The sequence below is a fragment of the Varanus komodoensis genome, unplaced genomic scaffold, assembly GCF_004798865.1.
Source record: "Varanus komodoensis strain SLA01 unplaced genomic scaffold, ASM479886v1 scaffold3, whole genome shotgun sequence".
Classification (NCBI taxonomy): domain Eukaryota; kingdom Metazoa; phylum Chordata; class Lepidosauria; order Squamata; family Varanidae; genus Varanus; species Varanus komodoensis.
Window position 1 is genome coordinate 46,075,139 of NW_025335761.1, and position 19,156 is coordinate 46,094,294.

General features: G+C 42.3%; 1 protein-coding gene and 1 long non-coding RNA gene across 3 annotated transcripts in view; one reads left to right on the forward strand and one right to left on the reverse strand.

Annotated features, from left to right (window-relative positions):
• The window catches only part of ITPK1 (inositol-tetrakisphosphate 1-kinase), a 143,712-nt gene that overhangs the window by 119,510 nt on the left and 5,046 nt on the right, over positions 1-19,156 (reverse strand). The gene's annotated exons all lie outside the window — the stretch shown is intronic.
• LOC123026963 lies at positions 523-14,032 on the forward strand. Of its 2 annotated transcripts, none has more exons than XR_006415423.1 (4): positions 523-1,009; positions 1,781-1,845; positions 2,519-2,570; positions 13,657-14,032. It is a non-coding gene; the product is annotated as an uncharacterized LOC123026963 (long non-coding RNA). The 2 variants fall into 2 exon arrangements; XR_006415422.1 differs by lacking the exon at positions 13,657-14,032 and adding an exon at positions 4,204-4,776.

The window sequence follows — 19,156 nt, forward strand, 5'->3', positions numbered from 1 at the left end:
GAGACAACAATACTGGAATACTTTCAAAATCACCCTAAAGTAACCTTCTCTAACTTTGGTGTACTCCTGATGTGTTGGAATGTAACTCCCATAGATCCATGGAGAACTACTAGGTTGGCAGGGAAAACCAAAGCTGCAGTCTAACAAACATCTGAAGGATGCCAAGTTGGGGAAGGTGAACAGAGCCAGGGATAGGCAATGTAGTGTTCATGGGCTCCAATGGACCCCAATCACTTTTCTTGATAGCTACTCTTTTCACTTTTTTTCTTTTAATTAACCCATTTCCTTCCTGGGGCTGCTGTGAAATAGGTTTCTTTTGCTGCTGAACACTGTTGGTTCAAAGGACTTCTTTTAATGTGCTAAAGCTCAGATCTAACCTCTGCTTTGTACTCAGACTTTTAGGAAGGTTATTTGTCCTTTGGTTTGCCTCCCAGGACAGATTCTCAAATTGCTTAATGTGCCCACAGCCCCAAAAGGTTGCCTACCCTGACTTAAGCTCATACAATTTGTGGGTACACAAAAAAGTTAAACCTTCTAAACAGCAGGCCTGCCAGAAATGAAATACCTATTCTAGTACAAACTACTTGTAGCTTCTACCTTTTCCCCTCTAGAGAGCTACGACTAAGCTTCTATTCATTTAAGAAACTGAAATTCAAGATGCTGAGTCACATTCTTGAACATTATCGAAATAATCAGCCAAAGACATCCTGGCAGAGGGTTGCTTTGGCAGTAGATGATAGCAAGGCTGGTATTTAACATTACTGCAGGAAACCAAATGACGTTATTGTGACTCACAGTTTGAGACTGCAATACCTGATGGAGTGCCTCTCCTGGCCTGAATCTACCCAGACGCTATGATCAATCTCTGAGGACTTCCTGAGCTCCACCACCAAAGACAGTCTGGAGGGTGGCAACAAGCAGAAGCCTTTTCAGTGCTGGCCCCCATTTGTGGAATGCAATCCCTGCTGAGGCCTGGCTGGTGCCAACTCTGCTATCTTTTTGACATCAGGTTAAGGAAGTCTTTTTCTCTGTGGTAATCAATATATACATATAGACAATGTATAGGGGTGTTGGCATTGGTATTGGAAAAACTGTTTTAAAACTACTGAAATTGTTTTAAATTTAGTATACTAGAAACTGTATCCTACATGGGTGGTGGTGGGGGGGGGGGGTTAACAAATTCTTGTGAATTGCCCAGGGAGGTTCAACTATTGCGTTGTACAGAAACCAACTAAATAAATAAATAAATAAAGCAGAGCAGCCTTTCCTCAGATGGTCCCTTTCTGGAGTTTGTCTACAATATCTGCCCAAAAATGCAAGTTGAAAACAGTAGTGTCAGACTGCAATAAAAAAAGCTCCCTTCCAACAGACTTACTTACTTACTTAGAGTAGTTGCATAACGTCCTTTCGCATAGCCTCAGGATGGCTTACATAAATAAAAAGAATAAAATAAAACATAGTACAAATAAAATCCAGATCCACCCTGGCTGCAGATTAAAACCTATATAGTTAATGTTAAAAGTTATTGAAATATTGTTGAAATAAAAAGGTCTTAGCCAGGTGCCGAAAAACAGATAATGATGGCGCCAGGCAGACCTCTCTGGGGAGCGCATTCTATAGGCGGGGTGCCACCGCAGAGAAAGCCCTCCTCCAGGTACTTTGCCTCCTAATGTCTTTCACGGAGGGTTCCCGGAGGAGGGCATCTGCTGCCGACTTAAGCACTGATACATCAAAACTGCCCTTATCCTAGTTAGTTTTTAAATGGGTTTGTTTTAACTAGGCCTGGGGAGAGCTGACACAGGAGAGGAGAAGGAGCACAAGATGCTGAAGTCTAATCTCAAATTGGTAAGCATTGTCATGTCTGAGCTTAAACAGTCAAGAATAATCACATAGGACAATCACAGCTCATTCTACACCATGGCTAGTGGAAAAGGAACAAGAAAGGTTTGGGTTGCTGCTTTTGTTTGTCCCAAGTAGATGGCCACTGTGATTTATAAGGATTGCATGAACAACTCTAGTAGAAGCAACCAGCCTCTGGATACTGTAAGTACTTGGAGACATCAAGCACATTAACAAAAGAGGTCCCAGGAGCTGCAAGCTAAGACTGTTAAAATCCCACATTTTCAAAAAGCAAAGCAAACTGTGAGCAGCTTAGCAGGTCTAGCTAAGTGCAAATAAAGACATGGAAGTGTTCAGAAAATGTGAACTCCAGAACTTAAGTGGAAGTCAGTGCAGTATGCCAAGAGTAGGAATGAGTGAGAAATGTGATGGGGTCATGGAAATCCATCAGATTTCATCAGTTTGGCCCTCCAGATTTCGGTCTGCTGCTCATGCACAGGAGTCGACTTATAGCAGCATGAGTTAACTCACAGACTTCTGTCTGTAAGACAAACCAGGACCAAGCCACATTTTTGGTGCAGTTTTGTATAAAAATTGCCCTTTTTGCACAAAAGAATATGGGAAAAACAGATGGGTTAGTGACATTTGTGCAAATCTCACTAATCTAAGTCTTTTCCAGGTGCCGTTTTACAGAAATACAGCACTTGCAAAGAACAGCTCAATCAAATCATGTAAGTCCCATTAATCAACGTGTTTCCTCTGCACTAGCGTTCATAAATTCCATTAGCAGTTTCAAAAACAAACAAATCAAACCACAAACTGTGGTCTGTCTGGGGATAAAAAATCCATATAAAAACCCTGAATTCTGCACAGGCAATCTAGCAAGCTCAAACAAGCTGCATTTGCCCATTTTGGTACATCCTTAGTCTCAAGACCAAAAAAACCCACACAAAAAAATGTGTAGGCCTGGTGCCAACAACATCAGGGTAGATAACTTCAGGCAAGGCAAAAGAGCATTTTCACCTCCTGCACACCTCTACAGGTCAACACACACAAACAGGTGTTGAAAATTGGAGAACTTCCCTCAAACCAAAATGGCATCCAAAGCTGCAAGGAAGAACCCAAAGTATCAAAATTACCTTGCAAAAAAGCTGTTTTGACCCTTTTAGTGCTCCTTAGTAGCTCCAGATGTCATTTTATATACAAATCAATCAATCAATCCAACTTTTGAAGTATTTTTATTTGGCTCTCCCTCAAATTTGGGGTTGGAGGAGGTCAAATGAGGGGGCTCCATGTTTTTCACCCCTGCCCTATGGAGATTCCAAGATATTTAGCTTGAAAACAAGCTCAGTTTGGCACTATTGGCTTTGCTGTTGCCATGGCTGTCCCTGCCAAATATTGGCAGTGCAGGAACCACACTCAAGGCGGGCACCCTGCAGCCCACAGGTCACATGCCTAAAAATAATCTTGGCAGGTCGCCACTGTGTTCCCCCATTGTCCTATGCAAGTGCAAATTACACTGCACAGCTATTGGATTGTGCTAGTGTAACATCACTGGCGCCTACAATTGTACACTGCTAACTTCAGTATATTTAGTTTTTGAAGTTGGATGCAATTATCAGATTCAATTACATGAATTCACTAAAATGGGGTGCTTAGAAAAAGCAAGCACAGGAGAAAAGAAATGAAAAGCCATGGCCATGGCCCAGGCTAAAGTGACACAATCTCAGAATCATTCCTGCATCATTATAAATGCAAATAATTATCTCCTGCAGCAAACTACTGACATCCCTGCTCTAGAGACACCCACATGTAGGCATCGCTTGAGATTCTTAAGGAATGCATATTATGTAGTTAGCTGAAAATATCCTCACAACAATCCATTCCCCATTGTAACACATTAGTACCATTCTCTGGCTGCACTGAGTGAAGAGGCCCTCCTCACTGTACCTTAAGTTTATTATTCTTATCATTGCTCAATTTCTATGACTGCATGTGCTGCATTCTTATGATTGTGTTACTCAGGACAACATAGCTGCATCACATCACATCACATTTGTATTAAATCACCTTCACACAAGGATGCAAAAAACAGAAAGGCAGAAAGTACAAATGCTAGAAGTCACAAAGCAAATATTTGAAGCAACTAAAGCCAGTACCTTCACATACCAAACAAAACTAGACTGTTCTACAGCAACTCTGACAAACTGAGGAAAACCCCATAAGAAACCTATTTTCCAAGTATGAGGGGACTAGGAGGGGAAGAAGAAATGGAGCTGAGCAACTTCAGAGCATCATATTGTATTGACATGAAGTAGCTGGAAGGTTCCTGACCACTTGCTTTGGCTACACTTTGCTTTTCAGAATAAGGAAACACAAGAATCATCCCTTCCTCTGCTCCCCAAAATCTCCAGCCTAGCACTTGCTAGTGAACAGCTGCTTATCTACTCATAGGATAGCAAATTGGATAGAACTAATGATTCTGCAGCAACATCACATTCGGAACAAGCTCTCTGTACTGCTATGCTGAAAACAGAAATGGTTTGCACAGTTTTACAAGGGCATCATTCAAGCAATTTCCAAGTTCAAAGGCTTGAAAAATTGCAACCTGTATTGACTATATGAATTCGTGCATAGGTCTCATAAGGAAACTGCAGTATATATTTCACATAAGAGGAACTGGACATGAAAATTAAAGCACATTCTTGGAAGAAGGCAGTAAGACAGCAATAATCAGGCAGCTAAGAATTAGGCTGATTTCCCAAGACCAGCCTATTTGACTTGTACATTCTCCAATTTAAATGAAATGCTGCCCTTCTACTGTAGCGGCTATACAAGATTTTCATTTGGAACCAGTGAAATTAAATACTAATACTCTAATTGATAGAAAGCAAGATCATAGAGAAAATCAGCTGAAAAGTAAATTAACTGTGTGGTTGTTTGACTTCTACTTTTTAACTTCAAGAGAAAACCATATTACAGGAAAAAGATTCCATGCCAACTCCTACTAAACAATGTTCATTGTGCAAATATGTGCATGCAGGGTGACAGGGTAATCAAGGAACAATTGTTTCAGAGTAAGCAAAAGCAGAAACAGCAATGTGTAAATGGGAACAAATCCACTAAGTTCAACTGCTCCACAGTTTGCTGCAGTGGTGATGCTTGAAGCTTTATGTAGAGAAATTTAAAATGTCCTTGGTTCCGCCTTGCCTAAGGGCAAGCAGAGAAGCATTACTTAAGAACATAAGAGGCGCTATGCTAGGCTAAAGGCCTGGTTAGTCTAACATTCTGTTCACACAGTGGCTGCCTATGGGAAGCCCACAAGTAGGCCATGAGTGTGACAGCAGCCTTCAGCTCATGTTCTCCAGCAACTGTGCTAAATCCATGCAGCAACTGCTTTGGGCTTTTGAATACATTTGTTCCGCTAATTGAAGACACCAATGTCCTCAGCTGAAGCCAGGATAAGGCATTTGTGCTGAAAACGGTAACTTCTATATACTAGCATACTTTACCTATTAAGTGCAGACTCTGCACTGTGACCCAGAAGACCCTCAAGCATGGCTCAGAATAGTATCTAGCACCCCCTACACATGTGTATATATTATATCTAAAATCCTTTTAGCAGTTTAATAAAGATGTACAGAGTGACACAATCACTCATGGAAGGCTTTTCTAAAAGGAAACATCTTTGCCACACTTTGGCATAAAGGAACTTGTTTGATGAGCTCTAATACATTTAAAGATCCTATTAGGTACTTAGGCATACCTAAACCCACAGGTGAAAGATCGAAGCTCTTCACCCAGAGAGGAGACCCAGCTATGGCTGCTACTGTTTATTTGTGGGTCTGTTTGCTCCTCCCGTTCTGCTCTGTTTTTTAGTTTTAGTTTGCTTTACTACAACCAACCAACCAGTGGGAGCTTAACTATAACAGAGTTGGGAGGATGCCTGGTTAACATGCATTATCATTACTACATATAAATTATGATCAGTACTCTGAAACAATCCCTTAAAAATGCCCATACCTCCACAGATAATCCTTATTAATCATTTTCCCAAGAAATGCTAAAACATCATCCTCAAGGAACAGCTATCTGTACAAAAGGAAGGATTTTTCCCCCAGTAGTCATTTAAAATTTTACAATGGTGATAAGCATTTCTGAATTGTGTGTATTGTAAACTTTACTACTACTCGCCCTTTTCTGCTTTGTGGTAGAGGAAACCACGGGTTATTTCGATGAGAATTTCTAAGCAAACACAGAACTAATCTAGGGGTGGTGTAATGAATCAGCTGGTACATTTTATAGACATAGTGAACAGATAGGGAACACTAAAAATGAGTATTTTATAACATCTTTCCTCTTGTTTATTACATTAATCATCAGCCATATAATTTGTTCAGTTAACAAGCAGTTGCAGTATGACAATGTCAAGATTATACAGGACAGAGTCAAAGTTAGATACCTACCATTCAAGCACAACTGGATTAACTCTGATGAACTATGTTAAACTTCAGCAAAACTAAATGCAGTGCTGCCTTTTGCACTTCAGCAGAGAATAAGATTGCTAAACACACATGAGAGATATTAGCATCTTTGAACCAAGAAGCAGTAGCTATGCAGATATTTTAAAGAGAATTCCTGAAATTAATTTATCTTAACTTGGAAGGACCAGCTACCATTTATTATTTTCCTTTAAATTCTATGTGAATGAAGAACAAAATCCAATTAATTATGAACATTTAAGCATGCCACTACTCCAAACCTTCAATGTGATCATTGATCTCAGTGACTGTGTGACACTGATTACACTAGACTTTTCCGATCCGGGTGCCCTCCCAGGTTGGGGCTACAACACCCAGCATCCATGGTCATCCAAATCTATCCATCCTGACTGGGGATGATGGGAGCTGTAGCTCAACACTTCTCAAGGGTGCCAAGTTGGGTAAAGTTGAGTTACAGGATCACCTGGGTGATTCTACTCCTTCTTAGAGGAGAACTCCCAGAAAGCATCTGCTAGGCACCTCAGTGGGACTTTTCTACAGTCCAACATTGCAGCAGCCTGAGGGAGATAGCATTTCTCAATCCTGTAACCATCAGGGTTACGCATATTTCTCCTTTCCTTCCAGTTACCCATGATGAAGCATTACATTCATACCAAAGTTAAGGCTAACTACTTTAACCTGAAAAATGGATTTGCAAGCCAGATTAAAGGTTTTTAACTCTTGTTAGGACTAACCACAGCTAAGGTTGACTCTGGTAGAACAGTGTGAGTACAACACTTTAATGTCATAAAAGGGTGAGGGAAGAAGAAATAAAATAATTCAAGCAGGTGAGAAGCAAGTATGTACATGATGCCAGAATGCAGTGCTCTCATGTTTTCTGTAAAATATTCCAATATTCCCTTTGAGGTGCTGTGCAAGCCCTCTTTATTGTACATCACATAACAGGAGGCCTGAATTTTAGTAGTTTATGTTTTTTCACACACTGACCTTAAAGTACTTGCCTGGATTAAGGTTCCACCAATTTCAGTTTATGTTTATTTAACATGCTTCAGATCTGTGACAAAAATTGCCTACTTACAACAGATTCAGATGGGATAGCATTTCTGGATTCTTCTATGCTAGATCTTCCCAAAAGTCAGCTCCTTGAGACAACTGTGTTCAATTTCTAGGGTTTCCACAAGGACGTTTATCATGACATACCACTAGAAGTCAATTTAAGTCTACATTTTGTTATACAATACAATTATATATTGTACCAACTATAAGGTAACTTCCTATTTCATGCAGGGGACTAGCATATATTGCTAGCTTTCTGGCTCATCCTGTACCACAGAATGTCTGAAGTGTCATATTTTATTGCCCATACTTGGTTCGTAACACTGCAAAAACCAAGAGCTCATTGTCTGGCCGTTTCAGAGTGTGATGCCTTATGTTTCCTCTACTATAAGCCAAATGGAAGAGCTGTGGAACATTAGACACAAATGGTTTATAAAAGTTATTTGTAGACTTTTATGGGAAGAGAAAATCTAGAGTGTTGCAACCATTTGCTTTGTCCTTACATACAAATCTGTTATGTGGGTCAACCTAGCCATTAACTAATAAAATGTTGGTGCTTTTGAAGCAGATTGTATGTATGCATGAAACAGATAGCCCCATGGGAAGGAACATAGAAACCTGCCTGATAACAAGGGCCTGGTGGATGAAAATGATGGGAGTTGTAGCCCAAGTCCTCTAGGAAGCACCAAACTTGGCAAGGCACAGAGTAGTAGCTGCACTCCAGGATTTAGGAAGTTGCCTTATGTTAAGCAGAGGACTAGTCTATCTAGATCAGTATTGTCCAATTAGCAGCTGCTCTCTAAAGTTTCAGACAGCAGCCTTTCCCAGATCTACCTAGAGATAACAGGGACAGAGTCTGGAATCTTCTGAATGCAAATCATCTGCCCAACCACTAAGCTGTGGCATATGTTTTCTGTGATGCAGCAGTCTGCGACTGAAGGCCATCATGCCAAAACTGTCCAGCTGAGCAAGTACTCACTAATGCTCTTCTAATGACTAGAACAGCCTATGACAACCTGCTGCTATCCTGAAGTTCTGTTCTCAATTCCTGTCCACTGTCCATGTTGGCTAGGCCGATGAGAGCTATACTCCAAAACATCTGGATGGTAATAGGCTGGGGGAAGGCTGCATAGAAGAAATTTTTCAGTCTCAGCCAAGTGCAGAGTCACTGTTTGGGATGCAGGGAAAATAGAGGCATGCAACCTGTGTTGCATAGGTTCTCTCCCATTCTCAGCACCGGCAAACATCACATCCAGCCTGGAACTTTCATATATCAGCAAGCATGTTAACTGAGGCAAGAGAGCAGAGGCAGAAAGGAAGGGCATGATACCCTGCATTGCATTGTCTCTATATCCAAGTCAAACCAAACTGCAGATCATCTTCCATCTACCATGAGGAAAGCCAATGATCCAATAACAGCAATTCCATCACAGTACTGGTGTCTCTTGCAACTATCAGAACTACCTTGAAAAACTACAGTTTGTGAACAGATGGCTATCCAAAATATTGCACAATGAATGTGCATGCAGACCCAATCAGACACTAAAAACCTTTGGGTCGCCCACTCAAAAGCTGTTCTTAGAGAAATTCCAAAAAAACTGTACCACACTTGAGTCAACTTCAGTTAGTGGTCATAATCTCTGCTACAGTTATCTTGCTTTGTCAGAATTCTCTATAGTGCTAAATTAATCCATGCTTAAAATAGTTCCAGGCAACACTGCTCCTCAAAACAATTTTCTATCCCTCCCTTGTGCTTTTAAATTCGAAAGTTACATATTAGAAATGTTCAGGAAAAACAGGGCATTGCCTCCATAGGGATTTCTGTTTTTCGGTCTTCCCGTCCACCCTCTGGCTCTAGGTTTGGCACGTTCATTGCCTTACAAGCCACAGGAGGAATGCACAGTCCATACAAATTCCCTAGTAGACAAGACTATACAAGTGGTAGAAGAGGAGCATAAATGCCCGCCAAAGTGCTTTCGTATGTTTAACTCCACCTTTCCACCAAGGAGTGCAAGGTGTTAAACCCCCATTCTATTCCCACAACAATTCAGTAAAGTTAGTTAGTTTAAAAGGTAAAAATTGACTCTAGACTGCATCATGCTGAGTGAAATTTGAACCTACTAGCCCAGCACCTGTTGTGAGGGTATCTTGCCACTGTTCCCTTTCCAGCAGATTAAGGCAAAAGGCTTCTAAAAACAGTCCTGTATTGAGCTAGGTTGATTTTGCAATATAAAGGTTCCTAACAAGCAGCAAGTATCTATCAAAGTAGTGTTCCCTCTGACTGACAGAATTAGCAGATGTAACCCTGTAAAGAGTTGATCTGCCCATGTAAAGATTGTTTCCAAAGCGAATCCTCTCTTCCTGTCTCCTCCAGAAGGGGGCTGGCTCCACACTCAAGGAAATTCATGCTACCTGTGGGCTAGAGGACAAGAATGCCACATGCTACTTAATGAATCTGCTCATTTGGCTTGATGACAATCCACTGGGCTGATGAACTCACAGCCTCCTCCTTTCAGTGTCTCTCTTCAAACTACAGGAAGTCTAGTTCTCACCAGCCCCTTGGATAATCTTGCTTGTTGTGCATTCCAACCCCCCCTCTTCCTCTTTCAGCTCCTCTTCCTCTTCTAGCTCACTTTCAGACGGAGCTTTCTAATTTAGATTGCTGTATTTTGAGAGAAGTGTAACCAATCCCTACATATCACCCTATGCTTCTCCAACCTGGTGCATTTCAGATGTACAGTATTACCATCCCCATCACTCACAGTCCACATAGCCATTGGATCAAAGGTATATATAGTGTAATATTTCCGGGGGCCCTCAACTGGGAGAGGCTGTTCTAAAACACCACATTTGGTTAGTTTCTTTTTAAAGTATTCTTTGCCATATGACAGTTTTGTAACTAGGCAACAATGGAGTAGACAGGAAACTCCTGGGAGGTCAGGAAGGGTAAAATAGGTTCGTAAGAGTCAAAGGACTCTTGAAAGGTCTCTTTTAACCCATATTTACAGCCAGGTAAGTTGTATGCATTGCACAAGCATAGTCACTCTTAATGAAAACGCAGGGAGCTTTCCCATTGTTATTAAGCAAGCCAACAAAGCAAGCCTATGCAGTTGAGCAGGTAGCAGACAGTTGTGCATTAATTCTCCATCCCCAGCAAGATATGTCAAGATACACTGTATCCATTCCAATATTTAAAAAAATCACTGCCCTGCCTAGCCACTAATTGAAGTATTTTGAAGTATTGAAGCCTACTTGTCCAGTGGCATTAGTTCAAAAGTGTTCCTGCTCACAAAAGTAAAACCAGCTCATTCCCTAGTACAGATGCTTAAAGATTTTGCTCAGCTGAATTTTGTTCAGTTTGTATTTTAAACCAACCAACAGTATTCTCACTTTAGCTACGTCACACTTCCCAAACTAAAATGTAAACTGGAATGTAGGTACCAAGCACCACACTTCTCTAAATTTTGCAATATAATTTCCAACTCAAAAACACACACATCAAAATGCATTAAAAAATACATATGGTTGGGGGGAGACATATAATATGAATTTTATGCATAAGCAGGACAAAATGGACTTATGAAGACATGTAAATCTGACAAAGGCCCAAAACCAAGAAATCCATCCATTCCTTCCAAGTAAGAGGAACAGAGCTAAGGCATAAAAGCTTGCCCTTTCAAATGTTTGTTGATGCTTGGCATGTTGGAGAAATCTAAGAAAGCAAAAGTTTCATTTCACCTTTTGTCCTCTAATGCTGTGTGTACATGTGCATAGAACAGAATGGCTTCAATTGTTGTGCTATTAAGCTTCAGGAAATCAGCGTGCATATATTTGGTTAATGCTGAAAACATCTGTATGCATGAACACTCTACTGGAAAATATCTTTTTTGCATGAAGTGTAGGGAGGATTCTACAGCTGAGGAGAGATTTGAACTCAGTCCTCTAAGCAAAGTCCAATTCCAATTCCCAATGCATTGGGTGAGCAGTTCTATGCATGTGTATGCTAGAAAAGGTCCTACAACTCCCAGCATAGCTGGCTGGGAAATGCTGGGAGTTGTGAGATGTTTTCCTGTCTAAACATCCTTTCCAAAATACTCTCAACTCAGAAGAAACTAGCACTTAAGATTTGTAATCATAGTATTGTCATCTTGCTGCTATTGACACAGCTTGGCTCCCAGGACACCAAAACTTTTAGTAGAAGCATTTCCTCTGTCCCTTTAATATAAAATGTGAACAAATCAAATGAACAGCTAGCACAAGACACCTCACAGCTCTCAAAACTGGGTAAGCCAAATATGTTTATCCTACCTACAGCTCATATTTGAGTATTACAAAGCAGTCTAAGTAACAAGCGACATTATTAAATGTGCTTAACTTTAACTCTAGAAACTTAAGTAAACTCTTAACTGCTGCAAGACAAGCATATGATAAAAGACTATTTAGTCTTGCCAGCTTGGGGGCAGCAGGGGGAGTTAATGAAAATTCCTGGGAAAATATGCAATATACTTCAGGACTATTTTTTTAAGGCAATTAGTGCCTCACATTAGAATTAAACTAAACTTCTATCATCCCTCAGTGTTTGAATTCCTATGCCTAGTGTACTGTACACAATGAGCAACAGTGCTATAAACTAGGTTAAACAACCTTTATGCAAGTTTCCAATTAATTTATTAAACATGCATTTTCTTATACCCAGCTGCCAATAAAAATCAGAATCTCTGCTCTGTCCCATATACAAAGAAATGCTCCCAGCTTAGGTAGGATGGAGAACTTTTCAGTCACCGCTCCGGCTCACACTGAGAAGGAACAAAAGGCCACCCTCCAAGTATGGTAAAAATAGCCAACTGGACACTGAGAGATCTTGCACGTGTCTGTGTCAAAAAATTTAGTCCAATAGGATTTCTACATCCAAAAGTATAACCACCACTAAACCAGACATGGAAGTTGCAGTTGCCAAATGGCAAAAATAAAATAAAACCCTACTATTTCTCCTTCTCCAGGGATAAGGGCCAGTTCACATGAATGCCCTGCACATGGTCAGCTGCTCCCACTCCCTGGATTTCATCTCTCACATGATTCCGTGCCATCCAAATGGTTTGTCATGAACACAAGTTCATAAGCTTGTGTGCACGGAGCAGTCATAGACAACTTTTCATGGTGGCTTTGTATTCAGGTACACACATGAATAATGTAAGATTAGGAAGAGCGCTTGTCTTTGCATTTGATTTCAGCATGGTATATTCAGAAGTTAGGCATGATCTACCAAAATATTTGTAAACAGTAAAATGCAGTGTTAAAATGTGAATGTTACACTTCAAGAAAAATTGGATGGGAATTGTGGGGACTCAACATGGTAGAATGGACTGGTTTTAAAACTAGTAGGATTGCTCTTGTACTTCACTGCTGAATTATTTCCTTTGCCTCCAAATTTTGATGTGTGTGTATGGGGCTGGGAGGAGAGAATAGAGCTGACTTCCAGAGTTGTCATTATTCTTTATTTCTTGTTATTAAGCACTGTCTGATTCTTATCAGAACCTTCCCAACAATTTAGAGATTAAGTTGTGAACATGTGGCCCACTTGTTCCTGTGAGTTTCCTGACACAGCAGGAATTTCAGGCTAGCTCGTCACATGATACAAGCAATAGCATAGCCTTCTTTCATTTATTTATTTTTAATATTTTTATACTGCTTTTGGAAGAAAAGCCTCCTCAAGGCAGTTTACAATATGGTATGGAAACTAAAACAGCATCATAAAGCTTTTAATGCAATCAGCCAGGTCTTTTAATATCCATTCACATATGGACACAATACAGTAAAAAAACAAGATTCTTAAAATCAGACAATAGAAGAGTTGGAAGGGGTCAAGAAGGGCATCAGGTCTAACCCGCTGCTCAGTTGAGAACTCCCAAGTTAAACCATCCCTCTCAGGTGGCTGTCCAAGTGCATCCTGCATTCCTCTAATATGGAAGGACCTAAAACCTCCCTAGGTAATTGGTTCCATTGTTGAATTGCTCTGATGGTGAGGAATATGTAGCACCACATCTGAAAACACCCTAAAGATGGAGATTTGGACTTTCTTTGCATCCTACCCATGGGGTCAGAAATCCAAAACCTTCTACTGTTTTAGACTGCAATTCCCATAATTTCCAAACAGGGTGCATGCTGTCTGGGGCTGATGGGAGTTGTAATTCAAAAGATCTGTATGACACGAGATCTTTTGGACTACCTTATTGTCATGTTGCCTTTCCATCATACACAGGAACCAAACGATGACTGCGAAAAAGTGCTGGTGATGGCAGCAGCACATGAATAATTAGCAATTACAACAGAGGAAGGAAGAGAGAAGCAATGAGGTTCAGAACTTAACTGAAGAAACAGTGAAGTGGTAGAGGACAATAGTTCATAATTCAGACACAAGGAGCTGGCATGGTGCTTCGGGATGAACTGGGGATCTAGGAAATCCAGTTTCTAGACTCTATTTAACCATGAAGCTTACTGAGCAACTTTGGGCCAGTCATTCACACTCAGCCTAACCTACCACACAGGTTTGTTCTTGTGAGAACAAAAATGGAGTGACAGAGAACTGTAAGCTGCCTTAGATTGGGGATTCTATTGGTGTACCGTGCACCCTTCTGCCCAGCAGTCTCCCTATCTGAGCTGACAGAGACCGTCTCGGACCTGGTGTTGAGGACCCCCAGGATGTTGGTCCTGGGGGACTTCAATCTCCATGCCGAGTCTGGACCGACCGGGGCGGCTCAGGACTTCATGGCCTCCATGACGGCCATGGGCCTGTCTCAACACGTCATCGGCCCGACCCATGAACGTGGACACACTCTGGACCTGGTATTCACGACGGGGCAGGAAGAGGATGACCTGAGGGTGAGGAACTTATGTTTGACTCCCCTGTCATGGTCAAATCACCTCCTGGTGAGGTTTGTGCTCGAGAGCGGCCTCCCCCTCTATAAGAGTGCGGACCCGATTGTATGGGCCCGCCCCCGGAGCCGGATAGATCTGGATGGATTCCTGAAGGCCCTGGGGGAGTTTCCGGCTGACAAGACTGGTGCTCCTGTCGAGGCTCTGGCCGAACTGTGGAACGGAGAGATGACCAGGGCTGTGGACACGATCGTTCCCAAGCGCCCTCTCCCACCGGGCAGAGTCCGCTCTTCCCCTTGGTATACACCTGAATTGCGGGCGATGAAGCGAGTTGGGAGACAACTAGAGTGTAGGTGGAGGAAATCACGGGATGAATCTGACCGAACACACTTGAGAGCCCACTATCAGGCCTATGCTGTGGCGGTGAAGGCGGCGAAAAAGAAGTTTTTTTCTGCCTTCATTGCCGCCTCACAATGCCATCCGGCGGAGCTCTTTCGAGTGGTGCAAGGCCTGGTTCGCCCGGGTCCTAAGGAAGATCCGATGCCACCCTCAAAGGCCCGCTGTGACGGCTTTGCCAGGCATTTCAGGGAGAAAATCGCTCAGATTCGTCACAAGCTGGACTCCACTAATGAATCAGAGGTCTCTGGGGAGACGCCAATGCTACGGTCTGGTCCAAAATTATTGGAGGAATTTCAATTATTGCGGCCCGATGAGGTGGACAAGGTGCTTGGACGAGTACGTCCCACCACTTGCCTATTGGATCCTTGCCCGTCTTGGTTAATAAATAACTCCAAGCACGGGATTGGGACCTGGATCTTGGAAGTGGTTAACACTTCTCTGAGGGAGGGTCAAGTGCCTGCCCCTTTAAAGGAGGCGGTAATATGACCGGTCCTGAAGAAAGCGTCACTGGATCCAGAGATGACCACTAACTATAGACCTGTGGCCAACATCCCGTTTCTGGGCAAGGTGTTGGAGCGAGTGGTGGCAGGACAACTCCAAGCACTCTTGGATGAAACTGATTATCTGGATCCTTTTCAGTCCGGCTTCAGACCCGGGTACAGTACTGAATCTGCCTTGGTCGCCCTGTACGATGACCTGTACAGGGAGAAGGACAGGGGGAGTGCATCCCTGTTGGTTCTTCTGGACTTCCTGGCGGCTTTCGATACCATCGACCATGATATCCTTCTGGATAGGCTAGCGGGATTGGGGGTTGGAGGCACTGCTTTGCAGTGGTTCCGCTCCTATCTCAACGGTGGATTCCAGAAGGTAGTGCTGGGGGACCATGTCTCTACGTCATGGCAGTTATGCCATGGAGTACCACAGGGCTCCATTCTATCCCCTCTGCTATTTAACATCTATATGAAACCGCTGGGAGAGGTCATCAGGAGGTGTGGGCTGCGGAATCATCAATACGCTGATGATACCCAGCTCTACCTCTCGTTTTCCACTAATCCAGATGAGGCAGTGGCTGTGCTGAACCGGTGCTTGGCCGAGGTAAGGGAATGGATGAGGGCCAATAAACTGAAACTCAACCCAGACAAGACGGAGGTCCTGTTGGTTGGCGGATCGGGTTTCGGAGAGGGTGGATTTGACCTGGTCCTGAATGGTGCAACACTCCCTCTTAGGGATAAGGTCCGCAGCTTAGGAGTACTCCTCGACCCGGAGCTTTCTTTGGAAGCTCAGGTGACAGCGGTGGCGAGGAACGCCTTCCTTCAGCTTCGGCTGATTAATCAGCTGCGCCCCTACCTGGAGTACGACTGCCTGGCGATGGTGACACACGCGCTGGTGACTTCCCGCCTAGACTTCTGTAACGCGCTTTACGTGGGGCTTCCCCTGAAGACAGTCCGAACACTTCAATTGGTGCAAAATAGAGCTGCCAGGTTGCTGACGGGGACGGGGCGTTATGCTCACATGACTCCAGTCCTCCGTCAACTTCACTGGCTTCCCATTGAAGCCCGGGCCCAATTCAAGGTGTTGATTATGACCTATAAAGCCCTAAACGGCTTGGGTCCTGGCTACCTGAACGAGCGCTTACGTCCGTATATGCCCGACCGCCCTTTGAGATCTGCGGGAGAGTCCCTTCTCCGGGAACCCTCCATGAAAGAAATTAGGAGAGTAAGTACTCGGAGGAGGGCTTTCTCTGCGGTGGCGCCCAACCTATGGAATTCATTCCCCAAAGAGGTCCGCCTGGCACCGTCGTTACTGGTTTTTCGGCGCCAGGTAAAGACCTTTTTATTTAAACATCATTTTAATTGTTAAAACATATGATCTGGCCAGGGCAACTTCTTCTTCCTTCTCTTTTCTCCTCCTATATTTTTATTTACTTATTTTACACTGATAATTTTAATTTTATATTTGTAACTCAGTGTATTTTTTGTATTTTTGTATTTAATGGTAATTTATTATGTTCTATTGTATTTCAATGTATTTTATTGTGTTGTAAGCCGCCCCGAGGTTTCAGCAAGGGGCGGCATAGAAATGTAATAATAATAATAATAATAATAATAATAATAATAATAATAATAATAATAGATTCTTCACAAGAGAAGGTAAAGCAGATCATGAATACAGTACAATAAAAATAATACTTGCACTAAAGAAATACGTGAGCACCCCTGTAATCTAAACTCTGTAGCATATACCTTTTTAATACATCTTTCAAATCATCAGACAGCTAATCCAGTACAAAAATTACTAAAATAAATGAATGCAGTGCTACCACAGTATGAAAAATTATAGTAAAACCTGTAAGGGAGGAGCAATAGCTCAGTGGTAGAGCAGATGTGTTGCATGCAGAAGGTTGCAAATTCAGCCTCCAAAAGGATCAAGAAGCAATTGATAAGAAAGTTCTGAGGGACAGCCACTGCTTGTCAGTGTGACTATGAGTTCAATGAACTCAGGCAGTGATGGCGAACCTTTTAGAGTCCAAGTGCCGAAAGTGCCACCCAAAACCCACTTATTTATCACAAAGTGCCAACACTGCAATAAAACCTGAATGCTGTGATTTTAGTTTAGAAAAAACAACTCACAGCCAGTCCAAGCAAATGTATATATATCCTTGGCAGCGCACTGCCCAGCCATGCGAAAGCTTGGACGAGTCATGGCTAATGAGTCACGGCTCGCGACATCATCGCCTGGCACCGCTACTCCTTTCCGAGTGTGCGCATGACCCTTTGTGCACTATCCGATGCTCGGCTGCTGGGGCAATGCTGGGGTGGCTTGGCTCACATGCTGACAGAGAGGGCTCTGTGTGCCCGCTGTGGCACGTGTGCCATAGGTTCGCCACCACTGAACTAAGGTATAAGGCAGCTCTACTTATCCCTTAGAAAACAAAAAGGGCGAGGGATATTAAGACTTCAAATTTAATTAAAACATCCAAACAGCTTATCTAAAGAGAAGAGGCCTGTCTGATCTCTCTTGGGAGGTAATTTCAGGAATGTGGAGCTACCACTGACAAGGACTTGAGCCTGACTGCTATCAATAGTATCATCAGCAGAAGCTCTGACTGGAAGGACACTAACGCCAATCAAAAGTTTTTCCAAGAGGTCATGCATTTTCTAGCTGTCTTTTCCTTTTTTAATATGTTAATTTTTCAGGAAGATGAGTTCTGTGTCCGATATCACTTTTGTGTTTTATCCACCCCCACACATCACATGGCATCACTGTACATACACACAGCCCTATTTTGGCCCTGTGAAAAACACTATAGTTTCCAAATCATGACTTTAGAACCACCATTTGACACAGGTTCACTAACTGTGGTTTGGGGCAATCCTGTTTGGGCCTAACCATACTTGGCTATGATACCGCTAAGAGCATTAAATTACTGTTACAACAAACTATGAAAGGGAGGTGGAAATCCATTTGTAGTGGCAGGGGGATACAGGATCCCACAGCACATTCCCCAGTTGCTAAATCATAGGTTAGAGCTGATGGATGCAATGCCTAAACTAAGCCTAAATGGGGGAAGTAATGTATTTTTTGTATTGTTATATTTAATGGTAATTTATTATGTACTATTGTATTTCAATGTATTTTATCATGTTGTAAGCCGCCCCGAGGTTTCGGCAAGGGGCGGCATAGAAATGTTATAATAATAATAATAATAATAATAATAATACTCATCATAAATTAAGTAAAAGCTATGCAGAGATTGGAGAATTGCAGCCCAACTAGATTAACTACTAGGACCCAGAAAATAAATTATAAAGCAGCATTATTTACACACATGGAAAAATTGGATGGATTCCAATAAAGTGGGTAAGCATAAGTCATGAAAGATTCACATGTAACAAGTAGAAAAGCTGGCAAGTATTCGGGAGACCACAATGACTACTTTGTCCAAATCTACCATTAAACCAGTATGTTATTTTCTCAAGAGCAAAGTGTGCAAACACATCTTATTTTATTTAAGTACAGAATTCAAACAGCTTTGGTATAAGGTCTAAAGTCCACACTCTTACTCCCTTGTGATCATGCCAATTCCTGACTACAACCCTGACATGCAACTGGGGATGGCTGCAGTCTGAATTCCAGATTAATTGGATTACTATGCTATGGGTGGCCCACACAATGAGAGTTTGTGGTGTGCCAGGGTAGAAGCACAGGCCTAGCTATGTTCTAAGGTTAGGTATACTCTCCTGTCTGCTCCCCGCCAGGTCACAAGGGAATCCATGCATGCTGCAGGACACATTAATGCAGCTTTCCCAGCCTGATGTCTTCCAGAAGTGTTAGGACTACAACTCTCATTATTCCCAGCCAACATATCTGGACGGCAACAGGCTGGGGAAGTAACACTGAACAGCACTATTTACACATGTTCTTGTACCACAGTTTTGTTATTACTAATTTTGGTACTACTGTAGGTTTGGATTCTAACAGACAGC